Below are 20,036 nucleotides of genomic sequence, written 5' to 3' on the forward strand. Positions count from 1 at the left end.
ACAAACAAATTGGCATAATATTGTATTGCCTTTTTTTGTGGCCAAGATATTTGATCAAAAAAAAAAAAAAACATAACTACTAACATAATCGTAAATACAAAATTTAAAAACATTTCACAAGAAAGGAGAGGGAAGTTTTGACCAGAAAGGAATATGAGCCAAGCACAGAAGGAAAGTGGGAAAAGTCGCCATTGCTGTCACCGTTTTCTCGCCCGTTTGGCTGGGTGAGGGTGGGCGCCAGACCGGGTCCGGGATGCCATCGGGCTGGCCTGTCCAGAGGCAGATGTTGTGGCCTCTGGACTAGGCACAGGGCTAGGCACATTTGGAGGATTGCCTGATGTTGTGCCAGAGGTAGAGGATCTGGATGTTCCGGCAGGAAGGGAGGTCGGCTCCACCATGTGCTGGCGAACGAGCTGCTCCAGGGCATCGGCGATGCGGATGTTGGCCCTGGTATTTTCCGCCAGGGCCTGAGCAATGGTCACGTTGGCCGCAGCATTTTGCTCCAGGGCCTCAGCCACCCGTATCAGACTGGCGTCCATCCTCTGCAGAATCTCCGTATGGCAATCCGATTTAAAATTGAGTTCTGTGAGGAGGCCCACTGCCTGCGAGGGGGCACGCCCTGGACTGGCTTCTGCAGGGTCCTCAGCCGGATGTACTGGTTCCTCCCCTGCAGAGTCAGCAGAAATTCTGCGGCCAAGGCTCCCCTCTGGAGCAGACTCATCCGCCTCTGTCTCTGTTAGGAAATTGGAGAAAAGACTCACATTAGAATCTACATATTGGCACAATAGCATTTCTGAGATGGTGACATCACAAGACTTACCTTGGCCAACATGAGGAGCCGCAAAGTCTGGCATGTCCGTATCCATGTTGGACACGCCAAACACCTCCACAGCCTGCACACACCCCTGTGCCATCTCTTCTAAGTCTGTCAACTCCAATGACACAGGGGTGGGACCCCCACCTGTCCCCCTTGCATGCCTAGCCCTGTCGGCAAGTTTTTGTTTTAGACGATATTTGAAGTCTGCCCATCTGTGGAATGAATTTGGAACCATTATCTTTTTTTTTACAATGGGGTTTGTTTATAGGATGGGAAAGTGTTTACTTACCGCCGTTTGACATCCCGGGCTAGACGGACATAATCACCCACCCTATTGACAGCAACGGCGACCTCCTCCCACATTCTCCACTTCTGGCTTTGGCTCATATTCCTGGCTGCCTGGGGCAGGATGTCAACGCACTTTTGGATCAAAACCTCCATCTCCTTGCTTGTGAAATGTGGCTGCCTTTTTTTTTTTGCAGCTTTGGCGGGTTGACTGGGGCCAGCAGTCTCTTCCATGTCATCCTCCTCACCTATTTGGGTAAATATGCAGATTTAGCCACTTCACAACTTGCACAATATTATGTTTTAAAATACTCATTGACACAAAATGCATGAAGGCCTTACCGCCGCAATTTTGACCATTGTTTCCCTGGTTTGAAGCCATGTCTCTGCTTCCAGCATGAAATCATCCAGAAATTCTATGTGATTTCGTGACGTATTTATACATGCGTCGTTAGTTTGCGGCCGCATCATTGATTGTGCGTCCCTATGATTCATCCTTAATTTGTGCGGGAAAATAAACACTATTTATGGCTTGGTGTGTGTGGATTCGAGGTGGGGTTGTTGGAGTGTTGTTGGTTAAGTGGTTTGGATTTGGTTGGTTGGTTGCGTTTGGAGGATTTTGGAGAGTTGTTTTTTTGTTTGTTTTTGCTACATTTCTTTGGTTTTTCCGTTCGCATTTTTTTCATTTTTTCAACATCCTTTCCTGATTTGGTAAGTTTTGTGCATTCAAATTTGTGGCCAATTGGTGTATTCTTCTGTTTTGTGGTTAGTTAATTTGTTTAACACTCATTTCATCTTTTTTAGTTTTTTTTTGTTTTCGGACCCAAAGAAGTTTTTTGAGGACATCTTATATATTCGAGTTGGGTAAGTCCATTTTTTGTCTTGCATTTGCGAATGAATTACGGCATTTTTGACTGTTGGTGTAGCGCCTTGCATTTGCGAATGAATTACTGCATTTTTGACTGTTGGTGTAGTGACTTGCATTTGCGAATAATTTACCGCATTTTTGACTGTTGGTGTAGTGACTTGCATTTGCGAATAATTTACCGCATTTTTGACTGTTGGTGTAGTGACTTGCATTTGCGAAAAATTTACCGCATTTTTGACTGTTGGTGTAGTGACTTGCATTTGCGAATAATTTACCGCATTTTGGACGGCTTATTCATCATATAATCCAGTTTTGCTTTTCCCTTTTCCATTTTTTGGGTCCATTTGAACCCTATTTGACGTACGGTGTGCAATGTAGTTTTCATCGATGGCCAAATGTGTTTTTCCGTTATTTTCTGTGTTGGCTTGCAACAATTTTTAACCAAAAAAAAAACCCTTTAAATTTTTGACGTCTCATTGTTGCCTTTTTTACAGTTTATACGTATCATGACAATACCCCGGCATGTAAGCAGCTATGGATGGTATCAGAAAGCTAAGTTGTTTTTTCTTACTTTTGGGGTGGGTCAAAAGCCTTACATTGTAAACTTTGAATTTCAGGTAGATCTGGGGCGAATTGTTCTGGCCCTGCTCCCGGAAGACGACCAACCTCAAACTCGTCCCAGGCGTAGGCATGCAAGGCCCCAGATATTTCGAACACGTGTCACCCTTTTTGGAATGCCCGATGATGAGGTTTTAAGACGCTACCGTCTACCTCCCAAAATCATCATAGACACTCTCTCATTAATAGAAAGTGATCTTGAGCGGCAAATTGACAGTCCAACAGCAATACCACCACTGACGCAATTTATGGCGGTGTTACATTTCTGTGCCTCAGGATCGTTTCAAACAACGGTCGGAATAGTGGCGGGCATCTCCCAATCCTCCTTTTCCCGGATCCTGAGGGCAGTGATGGAGGCACTTTTCAAGCACCTCCATCATTTTATTAAAATGCCTTTGGATATGGGTGCCCTTAGTGTGGCCAAGGCCAATTTTTACCAAATAGCTGGCTTCCCACACATCATAGGGGTTGTGGATGGTACTCACATACCACTTCAGCCTCCAGCACGGCTGGAGGCCATATTTAGAAACAGGAAACACTATCACTCCCTGAATGTAATGGTGGTATGTGATGCCTCCCTCCAGATCCTGTCCCTGAATGCTAAATTACCCGGAAGTGCTCATGACTCCTTCGTCATCCGGCAATCAGGGATATGGCAGAAATTAACCAACCTACAAGCTGGTGATGCGTGGCTTCTGGGTAAGTGGAGACCTTTAGTACATAACAATGTTAAGCTTGATACACAGTGTTCCTGATGTGGTCTATTTTTGTTCACAGGAGACAGTGGATACCCTTGCATGTCCTGGCTGCTCACTCCTTATTTGGCTCCCACACCAGGGCCACAAAGTGCGTATAATTCCGCACTTACAGCCACCAGGCAAGTGGTGGAGCGCTGTATCGGCCTTTTAAAAGGCCGATTCAGATGCCTCCACCGCTCTGGTGGCGAGCTCATGTATGTGCCGGATATGGTGTCTAAAATTGTGGTCCTGTGTGGGATATTTCACAACATTGCCATAAGGAGTGGTGTCCCAATGCAGCCAGAGGATGCCTTACCTGAGGATGGCCCCCCCGAGGTTGGTCGAAGGTCAGTATGTGGGGGGGCCATACGCGATGATGTGGTGGCCAGATTTTTTAGGTAAGTTTGTTCAAAACTCCAGTGTTTATACCTAATGTGTTTGTTTTTTTTGGCAAACATCTAATTTATTTTGAATTTTCTCACCATCTTCTGTTTGTTCACATAATCTTTGGCACTCCAACGCTCACTACTTCCTGCTACCCTTACCAAACCTGGATCTGGTCCTTTTGGGCATATATTCTGGAACCCATATCGCAACGCCATGTTTGTGGAATCATGTTGGCATGGTCCTTCGTCAACCAGTTCTTGATTTTGTGTTTTTATTTATTTTTTTCTTGGTATGTGTTGTATTTGAATTTATCACTGTGTATTTTTTTTGGGAGTGACCACTTTGTTTTCTCTGTTATGTGGTGAATAAATGTTTGAAGAGTGAAATGGTCTTCCTTTTTTGGGACGTTAACAGCAAGTGTAACCAGGTTAACACAAGTTACATTTGACTAAGGGGTAAACCAGTACTGACGCCAGATGAGCAAAACTGAAATATGTTTTCAGCTTTCCAATCCACACCAAAAGGAAGCCTGGCCCAACCTTGGGATTTGTAAGATTGGCCTAAGCAGCTTGCGCACCAAGTAGGAACCTGGAAAATGTAGAAATCTGAAATTGACACTACACCCAAAAAGGGAAATTACATTGTTACTGTTATGTGTTTCTGGTGTCTGTTTGACATACAAAGACAAAACACAATCTAACTTTTAAAAAAGGGAAATCCTTGCAGGAACTTATGTCAGGCTAAACTATCTTGGTTTTGGTTTTTAAAAATGAGCCACAACGTATATTTGTCTTTAAAATTTTATTGGGAAAATACAACAAAAAAAAAAAAACTAATGCTGAAGGAGGCCAGACAGCCGGTCGAGGGCCACCAGAAGGCCGATTACATGGTGGCGCATCTGCCCCACAACATCCGCCACCTCTTGCTGACGCCTCTGTTCCTCTGTGGGTGAGAAAAGTGTGTGGGTTAATACAACAATAGGGACTCCACAGAAAAACATTAATTAAAAAACTAATCACTCCGAAACCCAAAAACATAAATAAAAAGGGTGGGCTGGCAAAAATACAAGGCCTAGGTACAAATTCCCACAGGTATGATATGTGTATGCTTAAATCACCAGGAAGAGGTAAAGGCAAACCTTCACAATCAACAAAAGTCAAGCCACAAAAACACGAAGAAAGGCACGACACATGATTACATACAAACAGTTTGTGCTTTAAAAAAAAATAATAAAAAACATACCGGGAAACAAATCGGGAGCTCCGGCAAAACCTCCATGTTCCTCCTCGGAGGATCCGTCAATCCCCAAAGAATGGGGCGGAGTTATGCAGGACTCCGGGGAGGGGGTAATTGGAAGAGGGGTGGGTGGAGGAGAGGGGGAAGTGGGACGGAGGGGAAGGAGTCCCGACATTTCCGGGAGAGGGTCTGGGAAGGATGGGGAGGAGTGGGGAATAGGCGAAAGATTTGGGGTGGAGTGTTGGCTGGGGGTTGGGGAGAGTGGGCGGGAACGCCGACGTTGACGGCGGAGTCTTGGCTGTCCCCCTAAAATATGTCAAATAAATTGCGTTTAGTTTATGGACAAATCCGGCCAAACAAACAAAAAAAAAAAAAAAAAAAAAAAATAGCAGTAGAATTAAAAATTCATAAAAAGAGGGAAAACATGCAGACGCAGATATGAGTACAAATAATAAATAGAACAGACATGAAAACATGCAGACGCAGATATGAGTACAAATAATAAATAGAACAGACATGAAAACATGCACACGCAGATATGAGTACAAATAATAAATAGAACAGACATGAAAACATGCAGACGCAGATATGAGTACAAATAATAAATAGAACAGACAGGAAAACATGCACACGCAGATATGAGTACAAATAATAAATAGAACAGACATGAAAACATGCACACGCAGATATGAGTACAAATAATAAATAGAACAGACATGAAAACATGCAGACGCAGATATGAGTACAAATAATAAATAGAACAGACAGGAAAACATGCACACGCAGATATGAGTACAAATAATAAATAGAACAGACATGAAAACATGCACACGCAGATATGAGTACAAATAATAAATAGAACAGACATGAAAACATGCAGACGCAGATATGAGTACAAATAATAAATAGAACAGACAGGAAAACATGCAGACGCAGATATGAGTACAAATAATAAATAGAACAGACAGGAAAACATGCACACGCAGATATGAGTACAAATAATAAATAGAACAGACAGGAAAACATGCACACGCAGTTTGCCCCACAAACACAAACATTAAAACCACAATACATAACACTTACTTGCCAGGATCTGCATGCGAAAGCATGCCAGCAAGCGGGGCGTTCGCCGTTGCAGGTCGGACCACCTGCGCTCCAGCTGCCCGATGTTGCGGCGTGATCCAAAGGACCGCAGGCGGGACCGTACCTCCGCATACGCGGAGCGCTTCTGCCGGTTGGTCATGGGTTCTGGCTGGCTGGTGATCCGGCGATCCATGACCTCCGTAAGCACCAGCAGCTCACGCCTGGTGAATGCGGAGGCTCTCATGATGGCAATGGTGTTTTTCTTAAAAATCATTTTTGATAAAGTGTGTAAAAATTTTCTGATTGGCTAATGTATTTTGGAAATTAACAGGAGCAATTTTATTGGTTAGTGTATGAGTCATGTGTTCGACAGGGCCAGAAATCTATGGAGAGTTAGGATAGGCTTGATGCAGTGACATGCGTAAGCAAATTTAAATAAAGAAATGAACCCAGGGAAATATGCGGGGATACACAGCAATAGTACAATTGTTTAATTGTGGTTCACATGTTTTTTAAACAATACAAGCGAATGTTTCATCCGTACGTATTCTGCGGGTAAACACAAACACAGACAAGAGTAAAGTTTCTTGCATTGTGTTGAAAAAAAACAAACAATTAAGCTAATTGATACATTGATTGGCATGATACGATTGATGGAGGTAGGCAGAATAAAGGAGCAGGTAATCGACATCTGACAAGGCCACTTCCTGTTTATACTTGTGCGTGCGTTCCTTTCAAGCCATTTCGGGGATGTACGCTCGCTATTTCGTACGCTCGTTAGTTAGAGGAGGGGTCGTCAGAGTTTAGGGAGGAATTTTAGATGCGAACGAAAATACGAGCGAGCCATTGAATTTAAATATTTTTGTACGTACGCCTAACGTACGTGCGCCCGCTTGCGAGTGGGTCTGAATGAGGGCCATTGCTTTTAATTATACAACACCCATGTGTATAAGTGTATGTTATAATAACCGTGATTGGTACAAAATCTATTAAATATAATAAAAATATACAATTTATACAATAAATATTTATATATATATAATTATACATAATTGTATAATTACTTTATAATACAATTATAAAAAACCTAAAATATACCAATATATATATATATTAATAATAATAAATACACAAATAATTCAAATAAGTGCCTAAATTATATTGAGTACAATAATAAATATATATATTATAGTGATCTAAATTAATAATAATTTATATTAATCATCAATGTGAAAAAGTGTCTAAAATTACCAGTGAAATAGAGTATATGCCAGCTTAGGATAACAAAACAAAACAGAAGATAGGTATATAATAATATTTATGTCATATGTGCTCATTAGCATAGGTTTGATCCAAAAGATATATTAGTGTCATATAAAATATGAGCAGTCACTAATTAATCATAAAAACATAGAATAATTAATATTTTCATTGAGTCCCAATGGTGTAATACTATTCATTAAAAAGATTTGTCTGGCTTCATTTTTGAGGAGCTCATGAGTTATGTCACCTCCTCTTAGGCCCAATTTAATTCTTTCCATACCAAAAGCGAATAAACCATTGCTCTTGCCATGATGGTATCGTAAGAAATGTCTGGCTACACTAGTGAGATTTTTCATTCTATCTTTGTCCCTTTGTGCATTGTTAATGTTCGATACATGTTCCAATATCCTCTTTTTTAGTTGTCTTTTAGTCATGCCAACATATATCTTTTCACAGGGACAAATCAGACAATATATCACTCCCAGTGTTGAACAGTTTATGAAATCCTTTATCTCACATCTTTTCCCATACCGGTTCACATAGTAATACCTTTTCACCATAAATTCACAGGCCTTGCAATGTCCACATTTGTGGGAACCTATGTTTTGATCCTTTGGTTTCCTCTTAACCTCAAAATGGCTGTGTGTTAAACAGTCCTTTAGACTTTTTGACCTTCTCCAACTGATGTCTATCTTGGGGCCTAGAACAGATGCCAAATCCTCATCTGTTTTCAGTACATATAGATGTTTCTGGAGAGCAGTTTGTAAGCTTCTCCATTGTTTACAAAAAGTGCCCACAAATCTTATTGATTGTTTAGATTTATTCTTTTTTTCAATAGAATTTTGATACAGAAGTGAATCCCTATTCCGCAAATGGGTCTCCTGATAAGCTTTCTTGATGGTTTGATTGCTATAACCACGAGTTCTCAACCTTCCTCCTAATTCCTTGGCCCTTCTTTGAAAGGTCTCTTCTGTAGAACAGTTCCTTTTTATTCTAAGAAATTCCCCTTTGGGGATACTTTGCTTTGTTGCTGGAAAGTGAGAACTTTGAAAGTGTAATATACTGTTTGTTGCTGTTTTCTTTCTATATACATCCATCACTAATCCTCTTTCTTCACTGATACGAACAGTCAGATCCAGGAAATTAATCTGTACATGATCTATCTCTGCTGTTAGTTTGAGATTCAAAGCATTATCATTAAGTTTGTTGATGAATTCCAATAAGCTCTCCTCATTTCCTTCCCAGACAATGAAGATGTCGTCTATGTATCTAAACCACATAATTAGCTTGTCTGTATACATTGAATTCGCTTCTGAGAAAACCATCTCCTGCTCCCACCACCCTAAAAATAAATTTGCATATGTCGGAGCACATGTACTGCCCATTGCAGTTCCCCGTACTTGTAAGTAGTGTTTCTCATTAAATATGAAGTAGTTTTTAGTCAGAATAAAATTCAATAATTTTAAAATAAAATCACTGAATTCATCATCTCTTCTTTCCATATTAAGAAAATATCTTACAGTTTGTAATCCTGAATCATGGCTTATACTTGTATACAGACTCTCAACGTCACATGTGGCAAGTATAGTATTCTCATTTAGGGTAACCCCATCTATTTTTCCTAGTAGGTCCATTGTGTCACGTAGATAAGATGGTAATTGTGTTACATATCTTCTAAGATGTTTGTCTACAAAATTACTAGCCTTCTCCCCAAGACTACCAATACCAGATACTATAGGACGTCCTGGGGGATTATGTTCATTTTTATGTATTTTGGGTAGCAAGTAAAAGGTTGCAGTTTTCGGATTATCTACCCACAGATAATCAAAATCAGTTTTGGTGATCACTCCCTCTCTATATGCATTAGTGATCATATTCTGATAATATTTCAAATAGTTTTGAGTTGGGTTGAAGATCAGTTCTTTATAACACTCAATATCCGTTAACTGCCTTCTAGCTTCACATAAAAATAACAATGTTTCCACCCTTGTCAGAGGATTTAATTTGCACATAATCCCATTCTTTAATTTCATCTAAGGCTTTTTTCTCATCTCTATTTAAATTGCTTTCTTTGTGTTTTTCAGACATTATTAGATCCAATTCTTTGGATACTAGTTTTACAAATATCTCTACTTGTGGACAAATTTTAATGTCTGGTGTGAATGTTGATTGTTTTTTACTTCTTGATGCCACCCTGCTGGAAAAAAATTCTGGGGATAACACTGTGCACCTGCCATAGGACTGGTGTAAGTTTTGATGGTGCAACTGATGGTAGCGTCTAAGGATACACTGTTGGTATTACTGCATGTAAGGATGCTGAAAGTGGGCATCTTAGGCCTTGCACATTTGTACGCACGGATGTACACAAGGGATGGTCTTTGTAGTGGCACTTGCATAATGTCGCAGACTGGCGACTGCCATTGGACATAGTCACGAACGCTTCTGCTCCACCTCAGATTCAGGCCCTCTGTCTGTAACAATTAACCTCCATCCATGACTACTTCTTCTCTAACAACCTCATGGCTCCCACGATCAGGCACTGTCTCTTCACTGTCTGTGTTGGCCCGTATCACTGACTGTCTTTCTGCAATTTCATCTTGGATGTCCTCACATCACCTCAGACATCAGTGTTCTTCCCTGAGCGTGGAAACCAATGGGGGATTGTGGGTAGCACGGACTGGGGGCGGACCGAACCTTATCACAACTGGTAAGCAGCCCATTGCGCACCCTCCCATTTGGCATCTAACTGTTTGGCAAGCATCGGGTAAGGAGAGGCTGCAATGTAGGGTTGGCGGGAGTCGAGGTGGAGGGGGCGGTTGGCATCTTTCCAGTGTGGGTGGCTCCGAGAAGTGAGCTGCAGTGTGACTCGGCCAATAAGTTGTGCTGTGCTGATGTCAGTGCATTGCACCTTTATGCAGTGACACAGTGCCGGATGGCAGGTGGACCGCCAGCGAAATATAGCACGGCAAGAACATTGGACTTGGGGCCTGATTCACTATGGATCGCAACTGCGATTACTCACACAATCGGCCGATTGTTGCATTCTGCGTATGCAGTGCGCAAACTAGCCACTAGGGATTGCGATTGCAGTGACTATGCAGACCCATCACAGAGTGATTGACAGGAAGTGCTGTTTGGAGGTGGTGACGGGGGGGGGTAATTGTGAAATGTAGGCGTCTCAGTGCGTTTGAATGGGGCGTGCATAAATTATTCACTGCGATGCCATACACAGCTCGAGTGCTCAGAGCATGCAATGAGGTTAGCAATTCCTTAATAAGGTCAGAGCTTGTGCAAGTGTGCATGAGGCTGCGATGGTACTCGATGTTACCGATGGTTTTGCAGTCTTGCTAAACATTACAGATGTGCGATCGCAGTGGATTAGCATATCACAGCCAGACTGTGTGCGTGATCGCAGTTGCAATCCGTAGTGAATCAGGCCCTTAATCCCTCAAAAACCGAGTTAATAATATTCCCACCAATCAACAGAAGTTACCTTACTGACATCTCTGTTAAAGAAACATCAACCCTACTCCTCAAGCCTACTGCTAGTGTCATCCTTCACTCTGAACTATCCTTTGTTCCCCACAATAAATTTGTTTACAAATCCTGTTACATACATCTAAAGCTGGGTGCACACTAGGTCGACGTAGAATCTGATATTAGAGTGGACAATTGTCCACTCCAATTTTTATAAATAATATTTTTGAGCGCCCTCTTTGTCTTTGTATCTATACCATTTCTTGGGCATAATACTAACAAGGGGCCTGATTCAGACCCACTCGCGAGCGGCTGTCCGCTCGCAAGTGGGTCGATGGTCTGCACTGCGCATGATGGAGGGAGCTCCGTCGTGCGCATTCGCGAGACGCGACGAGCGAAGGACTTTCCTTCGCTCGTAGTGTCTGATCAAAGGGGGCGTGTTGTCGATGTTGATTGACAGCACGCCCCCTTTGGTGGGCGTGCCGGGGGCGTGACTGCCAGACGGAGGCGTTCCCAAGGGAACGCCTACCGTCAGAAGCCGGCCCCACTGACATCACTAGTGATGTCAGTGGGAGTGATTTTGGCTCTGATAGAGCCAAAATCACTCCTGGCCTTGGGTGGTGACCCACAGCTATACGAGCGTCCAGGAGGACGCTCCATATTTATGGAGGTGGGCCCTGATTCAGAGTGAGCGCTCTGATCAGAGCGTCCGGCTCTGAATCAGGGCCAAGGTGTCAATTAGGAGGTGCTGCTTTTTATGTAATTTTTGTTTAATTGAATCATAGCTGTATATTTAGCGCATACTTTGGTGTAAATATATATATATATATCATATAATATGTATGAGGTATCTGAGTATAGGGAGGGAGAAGGGGAGAGAGGGGGCTCATTATAGATACATTATAGATACACCATTGCAAGATGGTATTTTTTTGGAGCGGCCTCTTGTCCGTTCGCATAGCTGTGTGTTACCACCCACAGCTACAGCGAGCGGCTATGATGATGGTCGCGACCATCGGGCTGGCGATGAGACCCTTGTGGTAGGGTCTCGTTCATCGCAAGCCCCAGAGAGCTTTTGGCTCTAACAGCCGGAAGCTCTCCACTGACATCACTTGTGATGTCATTGGGGCCGCCCCCAAACGGCAGGCGTTCTCATGGGAACGCCTCCGTTCGGCCAGCCACCCCCCCCGGCCCGCCCACCAAAGGGGGCGAGCTGTCATTCAACATCGACAGCTCGCCCCCTTTGGTGCGAGACCCGGAGCGACGGATTGCCTGTCGCTAGCCGGGTCTCGCGCATGCGTACGACGGAGTCGGCTCCGTCGTGCTCATGCGCTGTGGGCCACCATCGATCCGGTTGCGAGCGCTCAGCGCTTGCGACCGGGTCTGAATCAGGCCCTGTGTTTGCAAACCACATTGTAATGTGCAGTGCATGGCCCATGGTGCAGCGGAAGGTCCTACCATGGGGATGCAGTTTATTTACCGGCATCCGAAATGCCCGATGATGGAAGCCTGACTCTGTACTAAATATAGGCGTCTAAATACCGACGCCTATCTTTAGCCAGACGCTGAAATCCCGAACGAAGGTAAGCGGGGACTGTTAGCAGGGGGTGGAGGGGGTGTTAAGTTTAGGCAGCCCCCTGGGGAAGGTACAGTCCGTATATTCACAACTGTGACAGATGGGGGAGAGGAGTTTGCATGTTCTACCCGTGTGCGTGTGTTTCCTCTGGGTGCTCCGGTTTCCTCTCACACTTCAAGAACATATGGGTAGGTTTATTGTTTTCTCCAATGGGGCAAGAACTGATGTGAATGATTACATATTTACTGTTAAATGCTGTGCCACTGGGGGGAGGTTAGGCACCCCCCCAGGAGGGTTAGGGTGCAGGAAGGGGTGGTTAGGGTTAGGCATCACCAGGGGGAGGTTAGGGTTAGGCACCAATGGGGGGGAGAGGGAAGAGTTAGGGTACTTACCAGCTCCAGTCAGGATCCTGTTGGTTTGGGCTTCCAGCGTCGGTATTTAGTCCGCCAGCATTACATACCGATTCCCTACCATGGTCTATTAGAAGGCGCTGCAATAATAGGCTGCACAGTCCGTATATTCACAACTGTGACAGATGGGGGAGAGGAGTTTGCATGTTCTACCCGTGTGCGTGTGTTTCCTCTGGGTGCTCCGGTTTCCTCTCACACTTCAAGAACATATGGGTAGGTTTATTGGTTTTCTCCAATGGAGCAAGAACTGATGTGAATGATTACATATTTACTGTTAAATGCTGTGTAATCTGATTGGCACTATATAAATAAACAATAATAATTACCTTCTGACAGCTAGCATCAGCATATTGTGCCTGTGCATTTGGTAATAAAAGGTGGTAATTAGAGCACGAGAAAAGATTTTAGTATTAGTGTGGCATGCAAAACTATCATCATGTGTTGCGTTTGCATTGACAGTTGTGTTACAAAGCCAAACGATTAATCATCAAAGGTAAATTAAATAAAACAGGACATTTCAGACAATTATAGCTCTTGTCCACAAGAGGGCAGTATTTATTAATTTACTTATATGTTGTACAGGTGATTTTTATCTTAAAGCAAAGTTTCATTTTAGTTTTTTACCTTTAAACATACTGTAGGTATCTGGTGGTATTATTATTATTGGATGTACCTGGCCATAGACTGTATATAAGGCATTGTATTCATTTTTACAAAGGGGGAGATGTACTAAGCCTTGGAGAAAGATATAAAGTAGACAGAGATGAAGTACCAACCAATCAGCTCCTTACTGTCATTCCTTTTTAATCCATCTGGGGGATGCCATTACTTTTGGGTTATGCATAGTTAGGTGTGGAGTCGGACACTAACTAATTGAAACTGGCTCCTATCCCCACTATAACCCCTCCCCTCCACCATAAACTCAGTCTTGTTTTTAGTGCCTTGGAGTAAGGCACTGGCTAGGTCCTAGCTTTTAGTTAGGTTTAATTTTTTTATTTTGATGTTTGGTTTGGGTGCTTAGTTCCTGGCTACAGTCGACAAGCACCAGCAGAGTGGGAGTTGGATAGAATAGAAGTTTATGTGAAACATATCCCACTTTAAAGACGGCCCCTGGGAGAGTCACCAAACTACAAAGTCCCTGGGTCTCTTTCCATACCAGACACACATCTGATGGGGCCACTGGCAAAAGAGAAGGTAAGCTGTATACATTTATGTGTAAAAGACCTTGTTGTGTATGCACTGCCTCCCGGCACGCCGCTTTTAAGCAGAGCGGCCTGGTATGTTATTACTCAAGTGGCTGTAGTGCCGGCGTGTCTCGCACCACCCCGAGCTTCCACAGCACCCACCGCTTTGAGTGACCCTGACGGTTCCTTCGGGAGGACCGCTGGATTACAGAAGCAGCAGCATGCTGCTGGCTTTGTGGAAGAGAGAGGCTTGAATGCCCCTAGGACGCGGCGCCGCTGCACGTGCGGGTGCGCTGTTTGTAACATCATCATTATGGGCCGCTGTAACACTGTAGTCTCCAAATGGAAATGCCAGATACTAGGATGACGTCAGGCGTCCTGAATGTAACAGGACCTAGCCACACCTCTCCCAGGTGTTTGAGTTTCAGCAGCTCAGGCGGTGTCACAAGCCACCGCTGCGTCTTGTCTGACTATAGTGCTTCGGGCAGTTCTCTCATGCCCGTTGCTAAGAGACCGGGACGCCGGGCTGTCACTCCGTGAGGTCCTCCTACCTGGCTGCTTGTCATCTCTATCCTGTCCTGATTGGATTCCTCTCCTTTTTTATCTCTACTGCGCCTCTGCTCCGATGTCGGCTATAGCGATCATTACATGGCTTCCGGTTCCGTGTGTGGTATCATCCTCGTGGTGTGTTCCAGTCTCCTGCCTAGCATGTATTGTGCCTGTCGCCACTGTACTGTGGCATCTGAGGGGATTTTATGTCTTATTGATCACAGCTGTCTCAGCAGCACTGCTGCGTCTGACTGGACTATTTGTTACCAACTTTACTACTGTTTCAGTCGCACTGCTGCATCTGACCGGACCATTTGTTACCAACTTTACTACGGTCTCAGTTGCGCTGCTGCATCAAAGTGGACTTAAGTTATACATCACGGCTGTCTCAGCCGCATCCCAGCCAAGTACATATCAGCCCTCAAGGCTGCTACTTGGCCACAAGGCCACATCCCAGCCAAGTACATATCAGCTCTCAAGGCTGCAACTTGTCCACAAGGTCACATCCCTGCCAAGTACATATCAGCCCTCAAGGCTGCAACTTGAACACTAGGCCACATCCCTGCCAAGTTCATATCAGCCCTCAAGGCTGCAACTGAGCCATCAGGCCACACTCCTGTCACGTTCACTCCAGTCCTCAAAGCTTCTTTATTGACTCCTCATCAATCGATTACTCAATGCTTCATTATCCATTGACTCTTCAAACTTTTTAATCAATAGACTTCTATAACTACCCGATCAATCTATTCAAACCTCTTATGATGTGCTCTTTATTCCTGAAAAATCATTCTAACTGTGAATCTTCCCAGTGATTCATAACAGGCGGCATCAGAGCCATGCACAAACAGCTGTTGAGACTGGCTGGAGCCTGGTTGAAGAGATTCACTGCAAAGGGGGATGGTGGTGTATTAACAGATACAAACAGTGCTATACTTTTTTCCAGAGGAATTTAGGTAGCTATCTGTAGTGGTTAGACTTTTTTTTCTCTCTCAGTATGGAAAATCCAAACAAGGGTTCCAAAAAAAACAGGGATCAGTCACTTTATATACTTGTACAAAGTGTGAGGAAAAATTGGCAAAAGGTATGGACCCAGTGTCGCTCTGTGCTGGTTGTTCACAGGGGGATTCATTATCCGGGAGGTGATGATTGGGCCAGGTCTATGGTTGAGATGAATTATGACACTCTCAGGCAAATTATATGATACCTTGTGCTCTAGCCCCTACTTTGTCTGACCCCTTGGTAGAGCCCAGATGGGCCCAGGATATGGGCTGATGTCTTGCTCAGATGGCAACGTCCCTAAATAAAATGGTAATATCAGCAGGGGCCACAGATGTTCAGGCCATTCCTCAGTGGATTTTCCTGGAGAAGAGGTTTCAGCTACCTCTTCCCAGGAAGAAGGGGAATTGAATTATGACTGGGAAGACACCTCAAACTGGGAGGGTGACTCCCATTCTGATTCAGGAGTTTCTATGTTGATAGATGCGGTCAGGGAGCTTTGCATCTACAGGAAACAGCCATTCCAGTAACTAGTTCAGTTTCTTTCTTTAAATGTAAGAAGAAACATGTATCTGTTTTCCCAGAATTTTCACATTTTGAGAAAATATTAAAAGAAGCCTGGTTAAGACATGATTCCAAATTTCATATTCCAAAAAAATGTAAGTATCTTTATCCATTTTCGGAAGAGGATACCAAGCTTTGGGAAATTTCACCCATGGTGGATGCTCCTATTGCTTAGTTGGTCAGGAATGCTGTTATTCCCACAACATAGAGGGGAATTCAATATGAAACGTAAACTTCGCTGTCGAAGTTTAAGTTTCATATCGGAGCTTTTACCTGGGATAAAGTATCGGGCGCGCGCCCGCTTATCCCCGTATTCAATATGAAACTAACAAAAACAGGACCTGGCGAAGTGGGATTTGAATAAAGTTACGAAATTTTCCTTAAAAAAATTGTAGGACCCCCCTAAAGTTGTAAAAACATGGGGGATCACTATGGATACCCCCGTTTTAGCCTGTAAATGAAAGTTGGGGATTTAAATAGCCGCAGCAGGTGTTTTTTTCCCGACATTGAAGAAGTGTTGCAGAAGAGCACTTAGGTTATTTTTTTCGTTTTTTTAAGTGGTCCCATCAAATTTGGGGTACATGAAAATGGGTACTAGCATATTTTTATGTCCCTAAAGTAAGTTTTTAAAAATTCTGCACCTGCCGCTAATAACCTATTCTAGAATACACCTGCCGCATACTTGCAGAATAGCCCTGAACCTATTTCCCTATTTTTAAACACTTTTTGCCTATTTTTTTTTTTTCACTCCAGTTTTTAAAATAATTTTTTGGGGTGTCCCTATTTTTTTTTTTTGACAGTTCTATTTAAAATGTCATTCCCAGGGGTGCAGGCTATTTTTTTTAAGCCTGCACCCCTAAACCCCAATTCTGCACTTTTTTTCGCCACCTATTCAGTGGTGAAAACTTATCCCCGTTTTTTTTCAAAGACTTTTCGAACCTGCGAAAAGTCTTTGAAATTGAATACAGTGTCAAACTAAAACCTGCAATAATGACGTCATAGGTGCGATATTAACGCAAAAATTGAGTTTTCGCACCCATATTGAATTCCCCTAATAGTCTGTAACTCCTAAAAATCCAATGGATAGGAAAAATGAGGCTGTACTTAAATCTATATTCACTTTGTCAGTAGTCTCGCTGCAACCTGTTATGGCCAGCGCTTGTGTGATAAAGGCTATCAATCCCTGGATGAACCAGATGATTACTGGTTTTCAATCAGTAGATTTGTCTGAAGCTAGTTCTTTAGCTGATCAGATTTTGGAAGCTCTAACCTATATAGGTGATGTTTAAATAGATACTATTCAGGGACAGTCTCATATTTTGGCTTTGACCATTTCCGCCAGGCGTTCGCTATGGCTTAAAACATGGAAGATAGATATATAAGTACAAGCATACTTTAGAGGGAATCAGTATGAATTACTGACAGCGGCTGCCCGACATGGGTGAAAATCCCGATCGTCCCTAGGTAAGTATTTACTAACCTAACCTCCCCCCCTAACTCTAACCCTTCTTAGGGGTGCCTAACCTCCCCCCAGTGCCTAACCCTAATACCCCCCTCTAAGTGCCTAAACCTAACCCCCCCTTCCCCGCCGCCTAAACCTAAGTCTCCCGGGTGGGTGCCTAACTCTAAGTCCCCCTCGGGGGTGCCTAACCCTCCCTTCCTCTAGCCTAAACCTAACCTCCCGGGGAGGTGCCTAATCCTAAATCCCCCCCGGGGGCCCTAAACCTAACCCTAACGGTCTCCCGGCGTCGGTAAAATGACAGGCGTCTAGATTTAGACACCTGTTATTTAAACCTTGCCGGGATAATGCAGTCGGGAAACCGTCCATCGGGATTATGTCCGCCGGCTTCCCGACTGCATACCCTTTAGAGGCATTGCCTTTTTAAGAAGGTTTTTTGTTTGGTCCAGAATTAACTAAAATTAATTATACAGTCACAGGAAGTAAAACACCAAAACCAAAATCCTCTAGGTTTCGTTCCTTTCGGACTCAAGTTCCGGTTAGTCCTAGGGGTCCCTGGTTGAGGATGTGCTGTCCCCGGCACCAGTTACTCTGCTGCTAAGCCAGCAGGTAAATCCACTTGACTGTCATGGGACTGGGAGCCATCCTCTGGTGGGAGGCTACTTACTCAAATTCCGGGAAGCTTGGATTCAGTCCAATCTGTATTTTTGGGTAAATCAACCAGTAACCAGAGGTTACATTTTAGATTTGGAGGGTCCTGTTCCAGAAATATTCTTTCCCACTCCTCTCCCTGTGGGTGGTTGCAGAAAGGCAATTTCTGCGCTTTCGGATTGCAGAGTAATCATTCTGGTTCCGGTACTACAGCAAGCCTGGGGTTCTACTGCAGTCTTTTCTTGGTAGACAAACCAGACGTGTCGTTTCATCCAATTCTCAACTTCAGGGGGTTAAATGCTTATCTCCATTTGGAATGATTCAAGATGGAGTCCATAAGGCCAGTCATTTGTTCCATGGAGAAAGAGAAATGTCTGGCCTCCAGAATGCCTACCTCCATATTCCTATATGGAGTGGTCATCAACATCTTCTGCGGTTTGCAGTAGGGCATCACCATTTTCAGTTCCAGGCTCTGCCATCTGGTTTGGCCACCACTCCCAGAGTCTTTACAAAGGTTATGTCACACATGATCTCCCTACTCATATAAATGTGATGGCTTATATGGATGATTTGTTGCTAAGGGCACCCTCAATAGCCCTATAGCAACAACATCTTCTGATTACTTTAGGCATGCTCCAGAGCTTCGGCTGGATCATCAATTTTCTCATAACAAAATTAATTCCATCTCAGAGGATGGTATTTTTGGGTCTTCTCTTCGACACCCAGTGTCACAGAGTGTTTCTTCCACAGGCAAAGATTCTGGATCTTCAACGATAAGGACCATTTTACAGATGTCTCATATCTCAGTCCTCAGGGCTATGCAGCTACTGGGAAAAAATGGTGACTTCATTCGAAGCCGTTCCTTTGCTAGATTTCATGTCCGACCACTGCAAAACCATTTGCTTCATTGATGGGTGAAACCAGACCCTCAAATAAACAGGCAGTTGTTCAGATTATCTCTGCAGACCCATCAGTCACTTCTTTGGTGGCTACAGGATGCAAATCTGAACAGGGGTTGCCAATTAGCAGTAATATATTGGATCATTGTCACCACAGATCCCAGCCATACAGGCTGGGGGGCGGTGGTTCTAGACATGCACCTACAGGGTCTTTTGTCCATTCAGGAAGCTTCTCTTTCCATCAACATACTGAAATTAAGGGCGATTCGGTATGCATTGGTTCAGGCGCAATCCTATCTAAGAAGCCTACCAGTGCAAATCCAATCAGACAATGCCACAGCAGTTGCTTACATAAACAAGCAGGGTGGCATACGCAGCTTTCAAGCAATGAGGGAGGTTTCTCACATCCTTCATTTGGCAGAATATTGGGTTCCAGCTATATCGGCAATTTACATTCCTGGGGTGGACAACTGGGAGGCAGACTTCTTAAGTCACCACAGTGTGCATCCAGGGGAATGTGAATTACACCAGGTGTTTGCGGAAATAGTTTCCAGATGGGGATCTCCAGACATAGATCTAATGGCTTCTCGTCTCAACAAGAAACTTCCATGGTACGGATCTTGGTCCCGGGATCCTCAGGCATCTCTGATGGATGCCATGGCAGCACCTTGTATGTTCCAGCTGGGATACATTTTTCCTCTTTTGGTAATTTTACCAAAGGTAATTCAGCGGATTCGATTAGTGGTATGGCCAGTCATTCTGGTGGTTCCAGACTGGCCATGCCTTCATTAGTACACAGTTCTTCGGAACATGCTGGTAGATGTTCCCGTATCGTCTGCCCCTGCATCCAGATCTGTTACTTCAGGGTCCATGTCGTCACTCTGATTTCCCTCGCTTGGCTTTGACGGTATGGTTTTTGAATAAAATATTTTGAGGGTCAAAGGGTTTTCAAAATCTGTTGTGAAAACCATGATACA

The sequence above is a fragment of the Taudactylus pleione genome, unplaced genomic scaffold (assembly GCF_031769625.1).
Source record: "Taudactylus pleione unplaced genomic scaffold, aTauple2 ptg000066l, whole genome shotgun sequence".
Lineage (NCBI taxonomy): Eukaryota > Metazoa > Chordata > Amphibia > Anura > Myobatrachidae > Taudactylus > Taudactylus pleione.